Source organism: Topomyia yanbarensis, chromosome 1 (genome assembly GCF_030247195.1).
Source record: "Topomyia yanbarensis strain Yona2022 chromosome 1, ASM3024719v1, whole genome shotgun sequence".
Lineage (NCBI taxonomy): Eukaryota > Metazoa > Arthropoda > Insecta > Diptera > Culicidae > Topomyia > Topomyia yanbarensis.
Genome location: NC_080670.1, coordinates 120,368,432 through 120,374,431, shown reverse-complemented (window position 1 = coordinate 120,374,431; position 6,000 = coordinate 120,368,432).

The following is a 6,000-nucleotide window of genomic DNA, read 5'->3' as shown; positions in this document are numbered from 1 at the left end:
ATTGACTGAACTCCTGCGAGGTGAAAGTGGAGGCATTGTCGCTTAGCAGAATTTCCGGGCTACCATGGTGATTGAACCACTGTTCGCGTACAGAGTGATGTACTAGCGATTTTGCGAACGGGGGTTAACATGACGTACTTGCTGAAGACGTCGAGGACGACAAGCAAGTGTTGATTGCCACGTTTGCTTTTTGGAAGAGGACCAATATAGTCCACAGAAACCGTTCGCCATGGTGCATTAGTCGCACGCGACTGACCCATTTCGGGCTGGACTGGGACGAAAGGAGCTTTGATTTCCTTGCACGTCCCGCATTCTCGAATAAACTTTCGTACTTCAGATCCCATACGAGGCCAGTAATATCGTAACTGCACTTCGTGGATCGTTTTATCGTATCCCACGTGAAGCAATTTTTCGTGGGTACGTTGGATCAAATCTTGACGGAACTCGGGTGCTGGGACGAGTTTCCAACTGAACCGCGAGTCGCACGGAACAACTTTCGAGTTGACATACTTGAAAAGTTGATCATTTTCTGCTTTGAAGTCGGCATAGTCGTCAGGATTTTGGATAACTTTTGACTTCATGGAACAGTACCAGTCTGAGGTGGACAAAGCTGAAACGGCTGCTACGGCCCGGGATAGCGCATCTGGAACGACATTGTCCTTGCCTTTCCGGTGCTCAATAGACATGTCGTAGAGTTGCAATTCTAAACTCCAACGACTCAAACGTGAACTGGTTTTCCATTTAGTCTTCAGTATCCTTGTAATCGCTGACGAATCAGTGACCAGTCGAAAATGATAACCTTCCAAGTAACCTCGAAAGTGTTCAACCGCCATTATCACCGCCAGACCTTCCTTCTCAGTTGCATGATAGTTCCTTTGGGGAGTGGTTAATTTGTGCGAAAAGTAAGCAACTACTTTCTCACCCTCGGGATACTCCTGCACCAGAACAGCAGCGACTGCTGCGTCACTAGCGTCTGTCTGAAGGAAGAACTCTTTGGAGAAGTCTGGTGGGACTAAAACTGGAGGAGTGACTAGAAGTTCCTTAATTTTAAGGAACGCGAGTTCTGCCTCGGAGTTTCAAGCTAAGCACTTGGTTTTCGTTTTAAGCAGTTCGGTCAAGGGAGCAGTGACCTCACTGAACCGATCAATGAAGCGGCGGTAATAACCGCACATACCGAGGAAACGACGTAGTTTCGTCACGGTAACCGGTCTCTCATAGTTGAGAATCGGTTGAATTTTGTCAGGATTAACCTTGAGTCCATCCCGATTCAACAAATAACCAAGAAACTTTAGTTCGGGGACCCCAAAACGGGATTTTTCCAAATTGATGGTTAGGTTGGCTCTTGCTAGACAATCGGCCACTGCTTTGAGTATCTGTATGTGATGCTCGAACGTTTCGCTTATCACGATGATGTCATCCAGGTAGACGAAAACGTAAGGTTCCCATTTACCTCGTCCAAGAATCTGGTCCATCAGTCGCGCCAGAGTAGCGGGGCTGTTGACGAGACCAAATGGTAGACGAGTAAATTGGAATATACCCCTGCCGGGAACACTGAAAGCGGTATATTTGCGACTATCCTTGGCCAGGGGTACCTGGAGAAAGGCCTCCTTCAAGTCTATAGTAGACAGGTACTTCGCCTTGGGTAAGCCGCCCAATATTCGCCCCCTAGCGTCTAGACAAAGGCGAATTGAGTCGTCTGGTTTCGTGACCGCCACAATATTAAGCGACCAATCCGAATCAGACTCCTCGATAATTCCCATAGACCGCCATCGGTCAACTTCTTCCCAGACCTTGGACAGTTTTTTTGGGCTCATATGATAAGGATATCGGCAAACGGGTGCCGCAACTTGGAATTCATCTTTGATGACAATCCTGTGCTCTGTGAATGAGGTTGGGCTTAGCTTTCCGGGCTCTACTGCCTGGAAACACTTCTTTACTTCTTCTACGCGCGCTAACTGTTCCGAAGTGAGTATCGACTCACGCGGTACTTCATCTTCTTCATCGTCTTCTGATTCCTGACCTGAGTTCAACAGAGCACAGTTTTGTATCTCAGGAGAAATCCCAAAGGCGCGCCAAAAGTCCATACCTAGAATGGAGTTGACGGTCAGATGCTCTACTACAAGAGTGCATAGGACCTTTGTCAAATTTTGAAAAGTATACGGGAGATACGCTTGTCGAATGATTGGTAAGGATTGACCATTTGCAGAACGTAGTTCGAATGGTCGTTCCAACCTTTTCAATGGACTTTTCGAAAACTTTCGGTATAGCTTTTTAGTTATAATTGTGGCGTTACTACCACTGTCGAGCAAGGCTTTGAAGGATTTGCCGTACACTGCGACAATTGCAAATGGACGGTTATCGAACGGGTCGTCAAGGACGATGGTTTCGACAGACAACGAATTATCATAGTCCTCATCACGAGCCGGTCGAAAACTGTCGTAAATCTGGGGATTAATTATTAGTTGTTTGGAGCGCTGCTTTACTTCCAACTGCGACTTCAGTTGGTTCTGATCCCGTTTTTTAGGCAGTAAGGGCAACGAGAAACATCAAAGCCTTTAATCCCACACACGATACAGAAGACCCGTTTTGGTTTCCGGCATTCCTCATATCCGTGTCCTTTGTCTCCACAATTGTAGCAGACGCCGAGCACGGGAGGACGATGCTTTTCCACCAAATACTCCAGACACATTATAGGTTTCTGCGGTGGTTCGATTGGTTTTTGATTGTTTCCCTCGAGATTCTTTCCGTCCTGATTCCCTTGCTGTTTCTTTTTCTGGTTGTCAGGAGGCTTGTTTGAATCAAGACCTGCCGGTTTGGCATTCTTGCTCCAAAACGTTTTGGATTGTGCGTTGCCGTTATTCTGTCCACCTCCCTTTTGGTTTTGATTATTATGTTTTTGTTTGTTTTGTGGTGGATTATCAGAATAAAAAGCAACTTCCCGAGAAGAACCGAAAACTTTCTGATAAATCGGCGTCTTGGAGGCGTCGATCGATTTACCAAGACTCATCAATTCTGAAAGCGTGTTCACTGGCCTGAGAATCAGCATTTGTTTATAATCGGCATTCAGGTTCCGCTTGAGCACGTCGAGTTTTTCGCTCGGTGCCATTGGAACCGTCATAGCACGAAATATTTTTTCCATTTCCAGGAAGTATTCCTGGAAAGATTCGTTACGCATCTGCCGGCGCTGGAGAGCCTTCATTTTGAGCGTAGCATCAAGTTCAGGATGAACAAAATTTACCTTGAGCTCGCAAACAAGATGGTTCCAGTTAAACAACCGGTTTTGCGCACGCATAGCCTGATACCAGGTCAAAGCATTGCCAGTGAACAAATGCATCGCAGAATTGAAAAGTTCGTCTTCGCACATTTGCTCACACGCAGCGTAACTCGCTACGGTGTCCAAGAATTCATTTAGTCCCGTTCCTTCATCAGTTCCAGCATACTTCCGAATTTTCCAGTCAGCGACGCGTTGCGGGTTACGCGAGTAATTCCTTGGGGCTGCCATCGATCCGTTTCCCGCGTTGGTAGATATTGAAAAGTTCGGATAGGATGGTCCCGTCTGCTGTTCGGTCCATTCAGGAATGTGAGGCTGGCTCTGAGTTTGGTACGGGGCTGTGAATCCGGTATTCTGTTTCGGTTTCTCGATTGGAAGTGATGGACATATATTTTGTTGACCCGAGAATCCTCGCTTCAACACAAATTGATCGGGACTGGGCGCCAGTGTTGGGCGAGGAATCTCTGGTTCATCAAAGGAATCGGGTGCGTCCATCAAACGCAAATCTTCCAGATCGGTCTGCAGATCCATCTCGGGAGCACTTTCCTTCTGATGTACTAGTGCCCGAAGTTCACTGACGGATTCACGAAGTGAGACAACTTCTTGAACTGTCTTTCTTAAAACTGACGAAATGGTTGTCAGTGAAGCAATCCCACCCATTTGCGTTTCAGTAGCTTTTGAAAAAGCATCAGACCTCTGAGACGCTAGGTCTCTATTATCGTCGGATTGCTGTCGCAATTGTCGAATCTCGTCCCTCATCTCGCACAAGACACGCAACAGGTCGTCCCCTACGAGCTGTTTAGAAAGAGATCCTTGGTTATCGGAAGTATTGGATCCCTGCGGAATTGCAGGTACGTCTGTACTCAGCAAATCTCCCAAAATTTCTCCATCCTCCCCTTCTTGGTTGTCGGGAGGAAGTGCTGCCTGTTCGTCATTAAAATGAGTAGCATAAACTGCTAGAACTTCCTCCAGCAACCCCGAAATTTCTTGGTTGACCTCCCCTGCCGCATAATTTCGGATAACCTGGAGCCTAGACCCCAAATGAAGCAACCGTGTTCGATAAATCTCCTTGTTTGGGCACCTGTACTGGAGATCTTCCTTGATTGTTAGTAATTTAGGATAGGATGGTCCCGTCTGCTGTTCGGTCCATTCAGGAATGTGAGGCTGGCTCTGAGTTTGGTACGGGGCTGTGAATCCGGTATTCTGTTTCGGTTTCTCGATTGGAAGTGATGGACATATATTTTGTTGACCCGAGAATCCTCGCTTCAACACAAATTGATCGGGACTGGGTGCCAGTGTTGGGCGAGGAATCTCTGGTTCATCAAAGGAATCGGGTGCGTCCATCAAACGCAAATCTTCCAGATCGGTCTGCAGATCCATCTCGGGAGCACTTTCCTTCTGATGTACTAGTGCCCGAAGTTCACTGACGGATTCACGAAGTGAGACAACTTCTTGAACTGTCTTTCTTAAAACTGACGAAATGGTTGTCAGTGAAGCAATCCCACCCATTTGCGTTTCAGTAGCTTTTGAAAAAGCATCAGACCCCTGAGACGCTAGGTCTCTATTATCGTCGGATTGCTGTCGCAATTGTCGAATCTCGTCCCTCATCTCGCACAAGACACGCAACAGGTCGTCCCCTACGAGCTGTTTAGAAAGAGATCCTTGGTTATCGGAAGTATTGGATCCCTGCGGAATTGCAGGTACGTCTGTACTCAGCAAATCTCCCAAAATTTCTCCATCCTCCCCTTCTTGGTTGTCGGGAGGAAGTGCTGCCTGTTCGTCATTAAAATGAGTAGCATAAACTGCTAGAACTTCCTCCAGCAACCCCGAAATTTCTTGGTTGACCTCCCCTGCCGCATAATTTCGGATAACCTGGAGCCTAGACCCCAAATGAAGCAACCGTGTTCGATAAATCTCCTTGTTTGGGCACCTGTACTGGAGATCTTCCTTGATTGTTAGTAATTTACCAAGGCAGATCTCCTTTTCTTCACCCACGTCACCCCGGAAATTGCGAACTAATCCCCTCCGAGACGACCGCTCATGCGACAAAATTCCCCGAAGACGCCGCTGCCGCTGTACGCCCGAATGATCCGAATCAGGAGAGATAAAAATGCTTCGAGATAGCAACTCAAAATCCAGCTCATCGAAATGTAAATAATCGACGCGCATGAACACACACGCTTGGTTGAATTTCTGAAACGCCATCATAACTTGCGCTATATTGGAAGAAGTCACCAAGACACAAAGCATGTAAGTACTGACACAGTATTAATTTCAATTTTTCGCCCACTAACGATTCCCTTAAAATTTCAGGAAATCAAGCTGCTCCAAAAATGTCTCAAATCGGATTGAGAATTCAAGGCAATTGGCCACCGCAACCGAATAAATGACAACAACCTTCAAACTACTCGTCCGGCAGACCAAACACAAACAACGCAATCCACTAATTCGGACAAAAAAGGAAAATGCAAAAATCAAAAAAAAAAAATACCAAAAAATGTAAATAAATAATAAATATACGACCGCGGAACAATATTGCGGAAGAAACCTCACCGACTGTTCTACGAAAATATTAGATTTAGTAGAAGCACCCCACACTCCGGAAAAAAAATATTTTCCAAAATAGGAAAATATTTTTTTCAGTGTTTTGCGCTGTGCGCCAAATGTAAGTAGGGGTTATTGCCCGCTACTCGGGTTCTTATTTGCCCGGCGTACCCTTCGTTTCAGGG